The 20,338-nt window shown below is 37.2% G+C and overlaps 1 pseudogene; it reads left to right on the plus strand.

The window, feature by feature from the left end:
- The first annotated feature begins 7,646 nt into the window (after nucleotides 1–7,646).
- LOC143672150 (receptor expression-enhancing protein 3 pseudogene) lies at nucleotides 7,647–8,271 on the plus strand (annotated as a pseudogene).
- The last annotated feature ends 12,067 nt before the right edge of the window (nucleotides 8,272–20,338 follow it).

A 20,338-nucleotide genomic window follows, 5' to 3' on the forward strand; every position in this document is an offset into this window, starting at 1 on the left:
CCCCATGGAATGAAGAGCACCTTAGAATATAGGCCAAGAATTTGTGCTAGATTCTTGATGTGTTAAGTTGAACTGAACTTATTTGACTTAAATTCATGGGAATAAGCTTGTGAGACTGAACAATCCTTCTGAACCAGATCTGACAGTATGGCTTTGCTATCTCTTAATTACTCAGTTTATGTACTTTGAATTCTCCAAACATACACAGAAATACTGATATCCAGGGGCAAATAAAACACAGCCTGCAGGATAAAAAAAAAAAAGGACACTGTACTCTGTGAATTAATACTCATTTCTGCTTTTCCTCATTAGTAGTATAGAAAATCCTATATGGAAAATGAGTGGGCATGCTGGGTGAACGCCAAGATTTCTTCTAGTTCCAACAAAAATTATGTCTCTCTATTATTCCTGACTATCATTTATCATTTCTACCCACTATCACCTATTTTATAAGAGTTGAGCACAAATCTATTTTTGTCACACAATTCTTTTACCACATCCTTAGGAAAGTAAGATTTTTTTCATATCAAGAGTCAAAAAAATGTAAGTATCACCTTTTAGAAAAACTGAATCCAGGAATATTTCAAAAATAATTTCCTCAAAATCCAGCATCAACTTAAATATTGAGACTTCTAATTCAAAGTATTGAGTAGTAATATTTTAAAAATGAAGAAGGTACAAACTGAAAGGCAACTCACTTTCAGTGCAAAAGTGAACTGAAATACAAAATAAAATATAGTTCATAGCCACAAATATAATTCATAGTTAGAAATGCAAATCTCACCCAACATGACCACGGGGAGTCAGGATGCTTAAACTCTGCCCAGAAAGGCTGTGAGAAAAGTGATTTACCATTTAAGGATTAAATTTAGCTATTGTTGGGCTCATATCTTTTTTTTTTATGCTGCGTAGCAGGGTTCACATTTCATTCTTTTTCATGTGACTATCCTGTTATTGCAGCAACATTTGTTGAATTTTTGTTTGTTTTTTCTTTTGTTCTTTCTTTGTTCTTTTGTTATTTGGGAAGTGCACAGGCCGGGAACCAAACCCAGGCCTCTTGCATGGCAGGCGCGAACTCTACCACTGAACTATACTTGCACCCCTGGCTCATATCTTTTTATTTGACATTTACCAGTAATACAGAGTGAGTGGGACAATGGCAAATGGAGAATGGAATGGGAGAAATTGTTGAAAAAGGGATGTGGATTTTGACTTTTTACTTTTCTGAATTGTCAGACATTTTTATCATGAGCCGATACTACTTTAACATCTTAAAACCTAAGAATAATTATTCAAGAACAAAATTGAGCTTTATAATGACCTCATGTGAATTTCCTTTGAAAGTACGGGGTGGGGGAGGACATAACAACAACGAACTTCAAGAAGAAAAAGCATGAGCTTTGCCATTAGAAAGCTTTAGATTCGAATCCCACAGCACTGCAGGTATATGTTCATCCTAAGCTTTCACCCGAGTGTAATGATGAGGTTTATCTGTCTCTTCCCTAAGCAGTGAAGAATCCTGTGGCCAGTCTGCATCTTATTTTCATTTTCTCTCATGTCTAGCATGCTGCCTGGTATGTATTTATTGTTCAATAAATATTCATTAAACTGAACTAGACCTCTGAAATCTGCTTCTTCCATCTCTCATCTTTCTAACCTTTGGTGGGTCATCGTGCCATTCAAAGTAACTCCCTCACAGATCTGTTGTTTAAATGAATGTACACACACACACACACACAGAGACAAAGACAGACATATGAAGACTCACTTATCACAGTGCCTGGTACACAGTAGTCTCTAGTCACCCTCATTTCTTTTAGAACAAGTCTATTCCCCAAAAGAAATACTAATAATTTCAGAAGGCAAAAAAGTCAGCCCAGCAAAGATGGACCAGGGAATACATTAGCCTTGGGATATATTTCGGGGATCCAAGACAACCCACATTCAGTAGGACTTGCAGGACTCAGCAGCTGTTGCACTCATGCCTATAGTTTATTACAGCAATCACCGAGTGGAAAAGAAACATCAGGAGGAGTCTGGATGAATCCTGCACAGGTTTGCTATGTTCTCTCCCTGCCATCAAGAAGGAATATGTTCCTTCCTTCAGCAATGAAATGGAGTAACACATGTGCAGTGATTCTGCCAAGTGGAGCCTGCTTAAGACTCAGAGGCCAGGGTTTTTATTGGGGTCTTGTCAATGAACAGTCACAACTACCAAAATTCCAGATTCCCAGAAGGAAGCAGCTGTTTGCTGCCTAGTGGTTCAGTGCAGTGATACAATCACTTAGCGAACATTCTGAAAGACAAGTTCCCTGATGCCAACCAAGGGCAAATCTTGCAAGCAAACTTTCTATCAATAGCTGCCTCAGGCCTTCTGTGCTAATTCTTTCCTACACAGCACATAGTAAATGATACATCAGGAAAGAGTACAGATGTTACAGGAAAAAGTAGTAATAAGTATTAGAGAAAGGGCAAAGTGGAGGAAAGGAAGAGAAAGAAAAAATAAGTGAAGTGATGGCAAGAAAAAAAAAGAGAAGGAAAAAAAAAGGAAGACAGAAAGAAGAGAGAGTAATTATCTGGCTGTCACAACCTGGCTTCCTTTCTCAGGCCACCTGACCCTATTACACCCTTGCTCAATGCCACTCCCCACAACACCCCATTTCTTACTATGCCATGCTGTACATGCCTATTTTTCATCCTCTCTATGTAAATACATATCTGTTCCCCTAGTCCTGCTGTTTTGGTGCCATCTGGCTGCTTTGATAGAGAAGAAGGAAGAGGGAAGGAAAGCCAAGGGTAAGGAGATTAAATAGGAAAAATCATTAGAGCTAAATGGAACAAGATGGCTATAACAGGTTCCCAGAAACCTTTTAAACTTTGAAAAAATACTTAGCTCTTCTGGCTGTAAAAGACAAGAGAGACTGGGGAAATATCATGGCAGAACGGGCTCTTCTTGAGTGTACTTTTAAGTTAGAGTGACCTCCTTGACTTCTGAAAGGTCCTGGGTTACTTCTCTCATTCAAATACCTAAAGCAAGTTTTATAAACAGCTGAAAGGTTCTGGGGTTGTATTCTTCCAACCGCCCCCCACCCCTTTTTTTTTTTTTTTTTAACTTTCTGATGTCAGAAAAAGGAAAATAAGATAAAGGAGCTATTCCTTGCCTCGGAACTTTTGTAATTGAAAAAAAAGACAGATCCTTTTCTCCTTTTCTCACATTTTGTATTTTAAAACTTGCTGTCAGACTAAGGCTTTGCCAAATTTCAAACCAAAGTGAAATCTTACCAAGAAAACTAAAAGATGTAAAGAAAAACAGATGGGACATAGGTATACAGCCTAAATAGTGTTATGTTTTTTTAAACAAGCTCTTGTGTTAAACTTATGATATTAGTTATAATTATAGTTCTGCACAGAAATATACCTGTATGTAGCATTCCATTGTCTTATTAACAGGAAAATGTCACTTTTGTAAAATATATATATTCACCTAGATAAAAACATATCTAGAACAGAGAAGAAATTAGGACAAACATTCAATTTTCTGAATGTCTACCATGCAAAAGAAGGAATAGATATACACTTTACAACTCCAGAGAATGGGGGTTGAACAAATACAACAGAGTTTTCATCAAGGTCACTGTGCTCAGTTAAGGAGAAAACTTGATATCAGTTAGATCCTTCTAAAATGAGAATGGGCTGTCCAACACAGTATTTTTCAAGTGTGGGAGTTCAGGACTGGAGCCCTGGTACTGATGAAACTCTGAGAAATCACTGGAGAGCTTATGGAAGGACTAAGCAGAAAAATGAACATAAAGAATCACTGTCCAGCAGAAATGAATTGGGGGCATGGAATGGCTTGTTGATGCGGGGTACATTTCAAAAAACTGGCTGAGACGGGTCAGGTTGCCAAATAAACTCAAGAGGTCTGAGGTTCAAGTTTAGCACAGACATAGAAGGACGTTCCAACTGGATAGGGAGAAAGGGATTGGGATCCAAAGAACTTAAGGGCCAGCAAATAGAGGTGTACTATTCCAATTTGGCTACATATGTGGAGGTAACAAATTAATATGGAAATTTCAGTGGCTTGATACAACAAAGTTTATTTCCTTCTCACATTACTTATTCCAATAAAGGTGGGTAGGGAGTTCTGTTCCACATAGTCACTGGGGGCCCAAACGAACACTGCCACCACTGCTCCATCTGCATCAAAGTGGCTCCAAGGTCTCTAATTATGAGAAACCAGAAAAGGAGGAGGCACAAAGATTCTTTAGTGACTCAGACCTATAGTAAGCCTTCACTTCTGCCCTGTCCCTCAGCCAGAGCTCAGTCACCTGTGCGAAACCAATGGCAAGGGGGCTGGGAAATGTAAGGGGGCAGGAAATGAATAATCAGTGAGCTCTCTGCCCAAAGTCCAGACAGAACTCTGTCCAGGCAGAAGAGCTGCAAACATTCTTTATCTCTGTTTATTCCCTATAAGGCACACCAACCCTTAAATGCATTTTTAACTTCCGACAATGGTGAATTACCATTGTTTGAGCACTCACAAAGAAACCAGGTGTCACCTTATTCAATTAGGCAGTAGAAGGGACACCTTAATTTGTTAGGAAGTGAATCAAATTATGTCTTAAAATCTCATCCAACCCTGAGGTTCCCTGATTTCTATGCTATGATTGGTATTGGATGAACACTGCCTCTTGAGGCAGGAAGGAATTTTAAAGGTCATTCTGTGCATTCTTTCCTCAGCAGTACTATTGCTGACAGGTCATCTGCCTGTGCTGAAATATCTTTAAATCCTTGGAACTTAGTGATTCTTTGATTAACTCTTTCAATACCTCCTTGAATGACTTTGTCTGAGAGACAGCCTTGCATTGAGACAATCGGTTGCTCTGTAGGTCCCACCTCTTTTATAAACCCATAAGAATCAGAAAGACAGCAGAGTCTAGAGACACATCTGATCTGTGCAACAGAGAATCCTACCAAGAAATGTAAAGCCTTTGCCGGTAAACACTGGACAAAATGAATCAGGGAAAATCAGACAGAACCAAAAAGGACTGCAAGCTAGACTTGGAGTGACCCTGAGGTCATATAGGACAGAAGCAGGGACTCAATTTAGGTGCCCATGAGGTGATCACTGAGCATGGCCACCAGCCAGTCTGGGCAAAGAGCAAATTGATTTGTTTGTGCCAGGGTCTGCATCCTCCTGATGGATAATGAATTTATTTCACCTAAAAATTCCTAAATCACAACTGCCCCAAGAGCTCCTTCAAAACTGCAGTTAGAAAGATCTATCTTGTAAGGAGTCTTTGACTAGAAGATATCAAAGAAATTTTCCAAGTTAAATGGATAGTTCTCAGTCCTTCAACATTCAACATCACTAAATACTTTTCCCTTGACATTTCACATTCCTTGTCTTTCCTTGTTTTGACCTTCTTCATTTATGGTCATTTTCTCTCAGCCTCCTTCACTGGATTCTCCTTTGTGACCTTCTGATAATGATGGTTTTCTCCAAGCCCTTGTTATCTTACATGAGACACCTTTGCTGAGCAACCTAGCCACTCCATGACAGTATCTACACTCATATGTTGATGAATTCCAAATGTAAATCTCTCCTAAGAGCCTCTCTCCTGAGCTCCAGCCTCCTCTTTATTTGAACAGGTGACACAAACCAACAGCATGTATTCTCACAGTTGGATCCCATTGCTGCTCACTGCCCTGCTCATGCATTTCCAACTCGGCACCAGAATTACCCAGTCATCAAAACTGGGAAAGCAGAAATCATCTTGCATTCTTACCTCTACATGAACTTCCATCATCCAGGCACCAAGTCCCATCAATTCTATCCCTGTTAACTTTTGAAATTTTGTATTATAATAGATTCTAGTTTAGGTGATTTTTACAACAAACGATAACAGTTTCTTGGCTCAATCGTACCCTAAGACAGTCCAGCTTCCCACAAGCCACCAAGTAAAATCATCACTGGTCTCTGATCATCTAATGGGTGTCTCAATATCTCTAGATAATATGTTTTATGTAACAAATCCTTCCTTGGCTTATTAACATTAGAAATTATTTCTATTAAATTCCTGCTATGGTAGATGAAGATATTAGTCACTTTCCTAACCAAAACTTCCAGTAGCCTTTCTTCCTAAAACTCTATATGTACCCAAGTAAAAGGCATGGTTTTTTCCCTCAAAATTATCCCATCAAAAATAAAGTTCTTACTAAAACTTTCATAACACATGAAGTCTCTCAATTTACTTAATTTTGAACAACAAAATACTACTAGGGGAAAACATAATTAACCTGAAATGACCTCAATCAATGCTAGATTTGGATGCTTATTGAGGACATGCTAGGGAAGATACATAAATGTAATGCAGAATGAGCAGGTATTTCTGGAGAAATGGCTTCAAATGTCAGCTCTGGTTGCCCCTGCACACATATCTTTCAGTAATCACTTTATTTCGATGCATGAATGCTTATATTGTAGCACTCACAGCGAATGAATGGGGATATGTTAATCAGGACAACACATCTAATGACAGCATCATATACAGATTCGAAACCTCAGGAGAAGTGACTATGTACTAGGTTTTCAAGTGGCTCTAGATGAGGAAGAAACAAATGTCAACGTGTATGTGAGGAGCTGGGAAAAAAACTATCATGAAATGTGAGAATGGAAAAGAGCAATTGTGTATAATAGTATATTTTATATAACCTACGATTTAAATATGTATATATAACTGAAGTTTATGCTGAATATTATAGGTAGACATTTAGCTATTTCAACTCTTAAATGTTGGGGAGTCAAGTCGAAAAAAAAGAAAAGTTGTTTTCAGCCTTCTCATTTAGAAAAAAATGATAATTTGATTTATAATCAAGGTTTTCTGATACTTATGCATATATACACTCTAGTTATATCTCCAGATCAAGACCTCCGTGGGTCAGCACTACCAGTAGGTACACTTCTATTTCTCTATTGGTGTTCTATCCACATCAGGCAATGCCTCTTCCCTACTTTCCTGTCTCCATCAATCTGATTCTGTAACAAAAACTGATTTGTTCAGCAAGGGTTGCAAACCGTTGGCCCCTGAGTGAAGATGGCACAGATCTGTGCTGTTAGATTTAAATAGGGATTTTTAAATTTGTTTCCCTGTATTTTAAATAGAGCGATTTTACCTGCAGCAGGAGTATTGTTTTCTTAATATTTTTATTGTGCTTTATTCTCTTGCCTTCTCCATTATATGAACGCCACCCTAGAATAATCAATCATCCAGCTGCCTGGTGGGAGACCAGAATTTATCACAGAAGAAATTTAAAAAATAAGTCCAAGGGAATATTCACTTTCTCATTAAAAATAGGCTTACGGGGGCTGGGACGGGCTGGGGACCCAGGGTCACGTAGCACGACCAACACGCAGACAGCTATCCGGGCAGGGGTGGGGAGGGAGGTAGTGCGAGGAGCTGGTGAGCGCTAGCCAGCCAGATTGGCGGTGGGGGGGAGCATGAGGACAGGTGAGCTCGCGGCTGGCTGGCCTGATGGGGGTGGGGGGAGCACAAGGACAGGTGGACGCAGGCTTGGCGTTGGCGGCCTGATCTACCACGTCTGCGCCCACGCGCCCTGGAGGTGGGGCCCTAACCTCCAGCAAGATGGTGTCCCGGATCATCTCCAAAGTCGTGGTGTTGGTGTTTGGAATGCTTTATCCTGCATATTATTCTTACAAAGCTGTGAAAACAAAAAACGTGAAGGTATATGTTTGGTGGATGATGTACTGGATTGTTTCTGCTCTCTACACTGTGGTTGAAACCGTGCCAGATCAAACCGTTGCTTGGTTCCCCCTGTACTATGAACTTAAGGTTGCTCTTCTCATATGGCTGCTGTCTCCCTATACCAAAGGAGCAAGTACAATATAAAGAAAATTTCTTCATCCATTTATTTCTTCAAAGGAAAGGAAGATAGTTATATGTACAAGCAAAGAAACTAGACTTCAAGGCCATGGTGAACTTCGGACAGCAAGGTTTCAATTTAGCAGCTACTGCTGCTGCCACTGCAGCGGTGAAGAGCCAAAGAGCAATAACTGAACCTTTAAGAGGTTTCAGTATGCGTGACTTAACAGCCATTCAAGGTGATGGGCCTCTGGGCCAAAGACCACATCAGCCTCTACCAGAAGAAAAAAAGAAAAGTGAACCAGCACCCAGTGAATCAGCAGGTTATGGAATTCCACTGAAAGACGGAGATGAGAAAACGGATGAAGAAGTGAACCTATTCAGATGATGAGATGTTAACACATAAAGTGCTTTGAAGATCACAAAGCAGGAAATCTGAAAACTATCGAAGAATCCTGAGACAAATTATCTAATGCATCGGCTTCATTTCAGACATTATATATTCAGGATTTACACATTAAAATAATTCTTTAAATTGTGGTGGTGATTGTGTTTACTTTTATTAATTTAAATAGTTTATATTTCTTTAACAATTACTTCCAAATTGACTACTAAAGGTAATTATGTAAATTTTTTTACAAATTATGTAAATATGTATATAAAAATTGTAGAAAATCATGTTATCTGTTTTAAATTCAGCAATATCAAGTACCTGGAATATGGGGTTGAAAAAATGCCACAGTATACTTGAAAAAAGTCTTTTTTGTGGTTCAGGATATATTAGTCTTTGGTAATACTGTATTGCATTTACCTCCCATTTATGTGTTATATATCTATACATATATCACATGAGGATAGCAATTAAATAGATCTTTGACCCATCAGTCATAAAATAAGGGTTTAATGTAATTCTTACCTTTATAATACTTTCTAGTTTTTCCACCATCAACTGAACATTTTTTAAACAAATATTTGAAAACCAGGTATCCACATAGCACTTTTATTCCTGAATAGTTCTGCACATTTAAAAACTGTTTATTTTACAACTTTACATTTCTTTTAAATTTTATTAACACTTTATTTTGTCACATAATGACATTTCACCTTGGATTATATCATCTATTTATGCCTTGGATTACATCATCTCTTTTGCTGTGGTTCTTATTTGTTAAATTCATTTAACTTTAATAACATAAAAATATAGCTGAACAAAACAAAAAAATTGAAAAAATAAAAATATATACAGCTGATTACTTCATTTTAACTGGATTTATTTTAGTTTGTATTGTTTTTGTGGTTTTTTTCCTTTTTTTAATCAGTGAAATTGTGAGTTTACAGAAAAAAGCATGCATAAAATACAGGGCTCCCATATACCACCCTATTATGAACACCTTGCATTGGTGTAGTAAATGTATTACAATTGATGAAAGCACATTTTTATAATTGAACTATTAACAATCGTCCATGTTTTAACTTAGGATTTGCTGTTTGTAGTGTGCAATTCCATGAATTTTTTTAAAAAATTTCTATTCTAGTAATGCATATACAACCTAAAATTTCCCCTTTTAACACCACATTCAAATACGTAAACTTAGTGCTGTTAATTACATACACAGTATTGTGCTGCCATCACCACAATCCATTACCAAAGCTTTCCCATGGTACATTTTAAGCCTTAATTCCGTATTCCCTATCCCCGCCCCATCACCTGATAACCTATATTCTAGATTCTGACTCTATGAGTTTGTTTATTCTAATTATTTCATATCTGTGAGATCATACAATATCTGTCCTTTTGTGTCTGGCTTATTTCACTCAACATAATGTCTTTCATCCTTATGTTGTCACATGTATCAGAACTTCCAATTCCTTAATCACTTAATTTACAAATAAATTATTTTAAATATTAACCAATTTTCTATATCTAGCTGCATATTGTAGTTGAACTTAGCGTGTGTTTTGGTTTGCTAAAGCTTCCAGAATGCAATATACCAGAAATGGATTGGCTTTTACAACGAGGGGTTATTAGTTTACAAATGTAAGTTCTAAGGCCATGAAAATGTCCAAATGAAGGCATCAAGAGGAAGATACCTTCTCTGAGGAAAAGCTGCTTGTATCTGGGATTCCCCTGCAACGTCGGAAGACTTCATGGCTGGCATCTGCTGGTCCTTCACTCCTGGGTTCTGTTGCTTTCAGCTTCTAATTCCAGCGGTTTTTTTCTTGGAGTGTCTGTGGGTTCTCTCTTAGCATCTCCAGAGCATTTCTCTCTAAGTGATCTGGGCTTTTACTGTCTTTTATCCTCTCACAAAGGACTGCAGAGAAGGATTAAGACCCACCTTGAATAGGTCTCAACTGAAATAGTCTAAGCAAAGGTCTGACCTACAAGAGGTCTGCCCCCACGAGAAGGGATTAAAAGAACATAGTCTTTTCTGGGGTACATAACAGATTCAAACCAGCACAGCATGTTTTCATTAACATAGGCCATATTTTCAGCTTTTAAATGGTAGCTGTTGTGAAGTACAGTCAGAGACCAGCATAGCACTTAGGTCTCTGCTATTTTATGAAATTATCCAATACCCAATCCACTTCACAAGCTTGGCACTGATTAGTACTACTGGTTTATAAATCTGGCATTAACTAGAATCATTTGAAACACTTTTCTTTAGGAGATGATTTCTTGAAGATAAGTGACAATGCACAAATACTGACGTTGTTACTACTACATATTAGAAATTATTTGAAAAATAGCCTATTTGAGTTATTGAACTTTGAGACTTTTTTAGGTGGCATTGATAGCTATGTATCATGAACCTTAATTCAATGTATTTTTGGTGATGGTCTCAGTAATCAATAATCAAATTTTTATAATTACGTTTAGTCATAATTTATTTGACTGATCTACTTGTTTGTTCAAAAGAAAAAGAAATGAGAGAAATCTGTGAGATCTTTGGCCTTTCTGTCTTTTAAGAAAGGAAGAGAGCTGATAATGTATAAACAGGACTTCTTCAGAGTATTAGCTGAGAAGAGAATGTTTACTCAGGAGTACCACAGTATAACTCATACCTTATCTCTTGATACGAGCCTTAAAATATTTTCTAGGTTCTCTCACATTCTTGAGTTATAACACCAAGTAAAAACGCATTGAATTTTTCCCCTTAAAGTTTAACTCTATGAATATCTTCATCTACTTTACCTTGACTAAGTTTTAGCTTCTTAGTTTCTGGAAAAACTCTTTCTGTTCATAATTTGTCCACATTTTAGTTCACAATTCCTATAAATTCTGATTATAAACTCTTGAAAGAGAGTTTTATTTATATTGCTTAGTACTAGACTTATCATAATTTTTAAGCACACAACTCAACAATAAAAAGGCAATCCAATTTTTAAATTGGCAAGGAATCTGAATAAACATTTTTTCAAAGAAGATATATAAATGACCAATAAGTCCATGTCAAGATGCTCAATGTAACCAGTCATTAGGGAAATGAAATGGAGATCAAAACCACAACGAGATACCATTTCATATCCACCATAGCTATAATTGAACAATCACAAGAGTTGGCAAGGATGTGGCCAAATTGGAACCCTCATACACCGCTTGTGAGACTGTAAACTGGCACAGTCACTTTGGACAGTAGTTTGGCAGTTTCTCAAAAAGTTAAGTGAGTTCCCATATGACCCAGCAATTCCACTCCTAGGTATATAGCCAAGAGAAGTGAAAACATATTCCCACACAAAAACTTGTACATGAGTACTCCAAGCAGCATTATTCATAATGACCTAAAAGTGAAAACAACCCAAATGTCCCTCAAGCGAGGAATGAATAAACAAAATGTGGTATATTCATATCATGGAATATTATTTGGCAATAAAAAGGAATGAAGTACAGATGCATGCTTCAACCTGGATAAACCTTGAAAATGAAAAAGACCACGTATTGTTTGACTCCATTTATATGAAATATCCAGAAGAGGCACATCCATAGACACAGAAAATAGATTATTGGTTGCCAGGGGCTAGAGGGAGGAAGGAATGGGGAATGACTACTAAATGATGTGAGATTTCTTTTGGGGATGATGAAAATCTTCTGGAATTAGTGATAATGGTTTTCAAAACCCTATGAATATACTAAAACCCACTGAATTGTACATTTTTAATGGGTAAATTTTATTATATCTCAATTTTTTTTTAAAAAGGAGGTAAGCAATACCTCCTAAATTTTCAGAATGAACTAAGATTTAAGTAAGATTGACTTTCAAGTATTTTGGTGTTTTGTTTTGTTTTTCCTCTAACTAGATGAAGGGAGAACTGGGGGAAGGCCATCATTACAACCTAAATAAAGAAATGAGATTTGTTTCTTCCTATCTATATTGTGGCTTGAAATATTTGCATAAAAATCTAGCTTTCTGGTTCCCTTGAAATTTTCAATAGTGTTACAGTGAGCTGGTAACCATGTATGTAAGCAGCCCTCTCAGCTCAATAGCAAAGCACTGCCCATTTTAACCATTTTAACTGTGTCTATGGATGTGCCTCTTCTGGATATTTCATATAAATGGAGTCAAACAATACGTGGTCTTTTTCATTTTCAAGGTTTATCCAGGTTGAAGCATGCATCTGTACTTCATTCCTTTTTATTGCCAAATAATATTCCATGATATGAATATACCACATTTTGTTTATTCATTCCTCGCTTGAGGGACATTTGGGTTGTTTTCACTTTTAGGTCATTATGAATAATGCTGCTTGGAGTACTCATGTACAAGTTTTTGTGTGGGAATATGAGAGAACATGACTCTCCGGTTTGCCATGCTCCCCATTACCAAACCAGTGTCACAGATTCACATTGCCTATCTAGTTATGAACATATTTGAATTTTTGATTCCTATTCACTAAGTCAATTATGAATGTTGAATGTCAATAAACAGTGTTTACATTTCATTTCAGTTAGGAATGTGTTTAGTTGCAAATATCAAAACCTAAGTAACAGTACCTTTAACAAATAGGGATTTCTTTTTCTCGCATTTCAAGAAATATGAGACCCATGGATTTCCCAAAACAAACAAACAAGCAAAACAAAGAAAAAAATGAACAAAACAAAAATTCAATAAATGGTGTTGCAATTCTGAGATACTCACATGGAAAAAAGGATGAAATGTGACCCCTGCCATACAGCATACAAAAAAAAAAAGAAGAAGAAGAAGTATGGATGTGGGTGGTTGCTGAAGTTGGCAAAGGTTACCAAATATCCATTTTTCTCTTCTCTGCCCTATGTGAATGAGTTTACTAGAAGCAACAACATACCCAGCTAAAAACTATATTTTCCTGCTTACCTTGCAACTAGAAGTGATCATTTGACATAGACCTGGCTAATGATATGTGACTGGAAATCACTGAATGGGACATCCAGGAAGACAACTTTAAGGAGGTTAAAATGTTGGCATATGCCTTCTTTTCCCTTTGCTCTTCCCCTTCTTCATGCCTGAAATGAAAAATATGATGGCTGTATCTCTGAAAGCCATTATGGGAACAGGGACAATAAAGGTTCTACCCGAAAGATGGCAAAGCAGAAAGCCAAAAGGAGCATAGTCTCTGGTTATATCATGGAGCCACCGTAACGGCCCTGGACTACCTACTGTGGACTTATTTTCCATAGGAGAAAAATAAGGCTCTGATTTAAGCCACTCTTTCACGGCTTTTTATTACTAACAGCTGAATGAAATTTTAATTTATACACTGTCAATATATCTAAAGCTGTCTTGGCTTTTCATTATGGTTTTAAATTTGCCTTGCTTGATCATGACAAGAATATGAAGGAGGGGAAAGGGTCTTTGGATGCTGCATATGTTCTCTTTTATCAGAAAAGCAATTGGCCACCTCACTGCAAGGGATGATGGGAAAGTAAGGAAGAAGGATGTCCTAATGGCTTGGACAAATCATGATGCACTGTGCTATACTCGACTCTTTGCCACTTCAAATAAACTTTAAGTCCTGTTAACAAAGAAGAAGAGGGAGGGATGAAGTTTGAGCAAGCCACAAACACACTGTCCACTGAAGATCAAGTTCATGCTAAGATTACAAGACGCCTTATCATTCAAAGGAAAGTACTCCTATTGTGCATTTTAATGGAGTGTCTTTATATTTACTTCACAATTGCCTTTATCTTATTCTCAAGTCTCTCAAAGCCCTCAATATTACTACATATTCTCTTGATTGTCATTTATCCCCAAAAATCTTGTCTCCTTCATATCACTACCTATACAGCTGCACAACGCTTCCCTCCTCCTGACTCACCCACATTGATCTTTTAGATTATACTGGCCTTTTTCTGAACCTTTGTCTATCTGTCTCCCTCCCTCCCTCCATTCCTTCCCTCCCTCACCTTCTTTTACCAGTGTTTCCTTAAGTATCTCAATAAGAAATTAAGAAATGGTACAAAGAGACAAATATTTTGAGTTCTTACATGTCTGAAAATGTCTTTAATCTACCTGCTTGCTTGTTTAATAAACTGGCAGATAGAAACCTAGTTTAATAGTCATTTTGTATCCTTGCTCTATTGCCCAATGTTGCTTCTGAAAAGTATACCATTCATATTATTTTTATTACATATGTTTTTTCCTTTTTCATGAACCATTTTGAGTTTTTCTCTTGAACCCTAGAGTTCTGAAATTTCACAATGATTTGTCTAATTATGGGTCTTTTATAGTCATTACGCTGAATACCGAACAGTGATATTTCTTGTCTCCTATCTTTACTCCCCTCCTTAAAAATCACCTTTCTTTATTTAAAATTTTTTTGTCTCTTTATGTGCCTTCTTTAGAGTTTTTATTTTGGCAATCATATTTAAAATTTTTAAACTCATATTGATTGTTTTCATGCATCCTGTTCTTTGTGGATGCAAGTACTTTTCAGTCATCTTTGAGGATACTTATTACACGTTTTTTTCATATTTTGATGTTTTGTTTGGTTTTGTTTTTGGTTTACTTTGGTCTTGCCTTTGAATTATCACTTTCCCCCCGATTAATTATGTTTGCTTATTTATTTTTTAATCTTGGTCTTTCTCTTTTAGATTACAAGCCCCCCTCAAACATGTGGTGATCCTTAATTGTCCACTCGTATTTTAAAATAAGGAAATCACAAGGCCACCCAGGAAATCTTTGTCCTGGTATAGGGCTAGTCAACTAAAATGCTTGCTGTTTTGCCTGGATTAAATGCTTGTCCAATGGATTTCTGGAATGTAGAACGAGTCTTAAGGAGACTGTGTGTGTGTGTGTGTGTGTGTGTGTGTGTGTGTGTGTGTGTGTGTGTGTGTGTGTGTGTGTATGTGTAGGTGTGGGAAAAGAGGACAGGACTTCTCTACAGTCTTTCCAATAATCCTCCTGTTTTCAGGGCAACCTTCCTTTCTTACCCTCCATTGTCCTTGTCCGCAAACCAGGAGCCTCATCAAGGTTATAGCCTGTGGATTGGCTTCCTTCTCATCCTCGGCATCCTCCTCTTATGCTGTGAGTTATGGCTTCCTCTACTCTACCTCATCTATCAACTCTTGACCAACTATGTCATTACCAGAATTGGGTTTAAATTCTTCATTTGCTGATAGCCTCTGTGGATCTTATATTCATTCCCCTTTTTTCAACAGTAACAGGTCCTTTGTGGTATTACCTGAGCCCATGCTACATGGAATAAAGTGTTCATCTGCCATCTTCCCCTGTAACCAGGTACAGCCATAGGGCTAAGTTCCATTTAATGGTATTGGAGGGAAAATAAAGCGTGTGTCTCAGGAATGTGTCCTTAAAGGAAAGGGATGTGCCTGTTCATCTTTTCCCTCTTCTCATTACAGTTGCTGGAATGCAATCATAGTGGTAAACCCTCTTGGACCACATGGATCAATGAATTCCTTAGAGATGGTAGAGCAACTATAGAAATATAGCCTAGGTCTCTGATGACTTCTTAGAGTACAGCTAATTAGACTCTTAACATGAGAGATAAATGACCTCCTATCTTGTTTAAGCCACTTTTATTTGGGGACTCTGTCTTACGTGGTCCTTCGATTTTTTTCTTGTATTGGAGTTTGATCTGTCCCTATTATTATTCTTTTACTTTCATTTTAAATGGGTCTTGAGAGGGGGAGAAGAAGATATGTTAAGTCTACCATCTTGAACTGGAAAGTCCCCATAATAGTCCGTTATGTACTAAATGGTTTTCAGGTCTGTGCTTTTGACCCTCTGCAGTGTTCCCCATATAGGTAAAGAAATGACTTCTCTAAAATACAAATGTGATTCCATTTTGTCTACTTTCACAACTCATAGTTCTCCTCTGCCTTATAACTGGAATCAAACCAGGATACATGGAAACTTCAGACGTTGTGCTGGCGATGAGGCAAAGCCACAGGATGAATACACATTGAAAACAACATTTTTATGACAAAATTAACACAAATATAATATTGAGTAGGATACAAATTCTATGTGAGTTTTTAGACAAAACAAAACAGTTTTCAAAGTAATTTTCCTCTTTGGGCTACCCGGGGAGATAGATATCATTTGCTCTTGTCTGCATTAGAGACATTTCCATAGAAGAGTGTGAAATAGATCGGTCCAGAAAAGAAAAGTCAAGTTCCTAAGCAAGCAGAAGAGACCTTTCACAAAGCAGGATCATCCTACTTCCCACCAACATTTCCAGGACTTCCACCCTGCATATTTTCCTCCAAGAATTATCTCGATGCAAACTTAGATGCTCTTTATGATGGTGAGGTTTGGTGTCAATTTGGCCACGTGATAATGTCCAATTGTCTGGTCAGGCAAGCACTGGCTTGACCATTGCTGCAAGGATATTTCGTGGCTGGTTGATAAACCAGAAGGATGGTGTATTAAATCATCAGTCAGTTGATTGCATCCGTGGCTGATTACATCTGCACTCAACTAAGGCATGTCTCTCATCAACAAGATAATCCAATCTGTTGAATACTTTTAAGGGGGAAGAGAGACTTTTTCACTGCTTCTTCAGTCAATGAGCCTCTCCTATGGAGTTCATCCAGACCCTTCATCAGAGGTGCCAGCTTCACAGCCTGCCCTACGAATTTTGGACTCTTTCATTCCCACGGTTGCATGAGACATCTTTATAAATCTCATATTTACAGATCTCTCCTGTTAGTACTGTTTCTCTAGTGAACCCTAATACACTCTTTATCATAATTTTCTTTAAATATGTCTCAATATTAAACTAAACATTAAATTCCTTAAACTGATAGCTCTTTTACAAATAGAACCAAAACTGCAAAGCCGATAGCATTCTCAATAGTATTCTTTAATTTGATAAATGTGTTAATTTGCATAAATAAATCACTGATGTTTGATTTAGTTATAGAAATATATGACTGCAAGTCTGTTTCCACAGTAATTATCTTTCCGAATTTTTACTTTAAAAAGAGCAATGCAGAGAATACCTGTTCTCATAAGAAAGTTTCATGAAATGGTATTAAGAATTTCAAGGCTTTGTTTACTTACACTCAATATAGTAGATTTCATGCTTATGCACTTTTCTGGCCATGAGTAATTCCCAAATGCCTGGTATAGTGAGCTGGAACAGGTAAAGCTCTCCTGTTCACTTGAAGGCAGGGGAAGCACTGGAGCATTATTCAGGCACTAAATGGGTATCCAACCCAGTTGTGGTTGGGAGTAAAAGCAGAAAACGTCTTCTCTGGATATGTACTACTACAATTACTATTGAAGTTTTGCTCAAGTTGGTACAAACTGTACCAGCTGTGCAAAGCATTCACAAGAACTCAGAATATACTACTGCTTACTAGTACACATTTTTTAAATTCCACGTTCCCAATTACCATGTGCTGTGGAATAACTGGATTCTCGTATCCAGTTCCCTCTATTCAAACTAAAGCACTATTTCAATAAAATACAGACTCATCTAGATGACTAGAAGGAAAAAAATACATATATACATGTATGAGATGTATGTACATATATATATACACACACACGTATCCATCTATATGTATGCAGTTTCCATCTAAGTAAAAACACAAAAAGTTTAAATTCTTATAGAAAACTTAACACCACCCCCCCAGCAAGAATACATCCTTCTGCACACCCAGTATGAGACACGCTGTCCTAAACAGTTAATGATACCCCTCTCCTTCTTTTACCTCTCTCTGAACTCTGTATGTGCTTCTCTCATTGTGTTTGCCGTTTGGTAATATAGTCCTTGTTGAATCAACTCTTTGCTATTTGTCTGGTAGCCTTTTGAGCTCAGCAACTGCTCTTCTCTATTTCCCTACAGATAAATCTAATTACTTATCACTGAATAAATGCTCAATGCCTACTGGTTGACTTGAATGAAACTGTACATAAAGCCTACCACATATTGAAGGAGGCCTGTCAATAAGACAAATCTGAAATTATGTGTAGTTGCAATCTGTACGATACACAAAAAAGGAAAACCCATTAAAAGTTCTCAAGTCTTTTAGAACTTGACATTAACGATCTTCAAAGAAAAGCAAAGAGAACACCTAGTCATCAGGGCAGATATTTATTATTTATCCTTCCTGTCAGAAATCAAAGATTTTGTTTAGCTTGCCTGTTCAGTCAGCATCAAGAGGCATCATGGTTGTGAAAGGTCCCTAATGCCTTTGTTCTCCTCTTCCCAGCCTCCTATTTTAGGGAAGAGCTGATGAGCTCATTTGCAGAAAGGCTTGCCAGGCTCTGCATATGGCTGGTAATATAAATAGATCACATCTTAGGCATATCAGCAAGACAGAGCAGGTTTTCCCTCCCCAAAGTCTGCTGAAGTAAAAATTCTCACTTAAAAGTGTAGGCAAGCCACCTCTACTTTCTACTTCTCAGGGAATTTAAGGATATATTGTGTGAAAATTTCAATCTCAGGCAAACTTAGATGAATCCTGGAATATCCAAAAATAAAATATACCAAAATTAAAAATTACATGGAAAGCCTGTTTAATTTCAAACTTTCACCTATAGTTGGGCTTCATGCCTGCTACTTATTAAAATCAAGTTAGGTTCATGATCTGGATTCTGACCTATCTCAATAGCTTAAACAGATATTGATTAGATTCTGTTTTGTCATTTATTAATAAAGCCTGATCATTTGGATTAATTACGATATGAGTCTCCATAAAAATAAAAATAAATCTACAAGGTAAAAGGTTGACCATAAAACCAAGTGATCCTGACCTTCACAATAGTCTTAAACAGAGTGTCTTTCAACCAATTTCATACATCTGATTATTGGTTTCTTTATAATACCCCTTTATTTATTTATGTATTTACTATTATATATATTTTTTTACATAGGGAGGCAGCAGGAAGCAAATCCAGGTCTCCGGCATGGCAGGTGAGAACTCTGCCTGCTGAACCACCCTGGCCCGTCCTATCCCTTTATTTTGAAATAAAGTTTCACAAGAAGTTGCCAAAATAATACAGAAATTTCTGCCAAAGATAACATCTTAGATAACTATAGCACATTGTCAAAAGCAGGAAATTGACATTGGTATAATACTATTAACTCAACTAGCAATCTTATTTGTATTTCACCAGTTTTTCACAATGTACTCTTTTGGGGAGGGAGGGTGTAGCTTATAGTTTTATAAAATGTTATTATATGTACAAATGTGTATAACTACCACTACAATCAGCATACAGGTTATTACTTTTTAAAAACAAATTCATGGAAGCCCAACTGTGTACTAGGCACTATTAGGTGCTTTTAAATAATGAGCTCATGAGATAAGTTTATCTTCATTTTAGAATGAGAAAACAAATAAAAAGGGAGAAGAACATACTTATCCCCTTCTTTTGGTCCATTGGTATCAGGTATGTGGCCTGGTACATTAAATGACATTGATTACAATCTGAGGAATTGATTCTTTTTCATTTTCATATTGGTCCAATATTAAGCCATAACTCTCAGTTTTCAGATCTATAAAGAGAAAGTTCCATGATCTGCTCACTATTGATTCTTTTCTTTTCACTACAATTGGGTATGAAGCAAATGTAGTGATCACAAAACAGAGAGGGTCCATCCTGCAACTAGGGATGATAAAAGCCATAGTTCTTAAATCCCATCTGTTTTTCCTCAAAACCCTAGCAACTTCACTTATAGTCTTGTTTTTCTACTGCACCCAGACAATAACGGTTTTATCCTCTGAGGATTATTTCTAAAAATAAAATGAGAGAAAAGGAAAAACACATAAAGGTCTCTATCTTTGGTTTCTAAATGTTACTTTTAACCTCCTATTTATTTTAGTCACCATTCTCTACTAGGAAACACTCTGCCCAGTACGTTCCCTTTAGGCTCCATGCAGTTAGAGATGGTATTATCTGAATGCTTCATGTCACCCTGTCCCTTCAACCACCACTGGAGATCCCATAAAGCAATATGGCGGCACTCATTGGGGCTCAGCCCTGAGCTGTGGGGCATTAGCTTAT

Source organism: Tamandua tetradactyla, chromosome X, assembly GCF_023851605.1.
Source record: "Tamandua tetradactyla isolate mTamTet1 chromosome X, mTamTet1.pri, whole genome shotgun sequence".
NCBI lineage: Eukaryota > Metazoa > Chordata > Mammalia > Pilosa > Myrmecophagidae > Tamandua > Tamandua tetradactyla.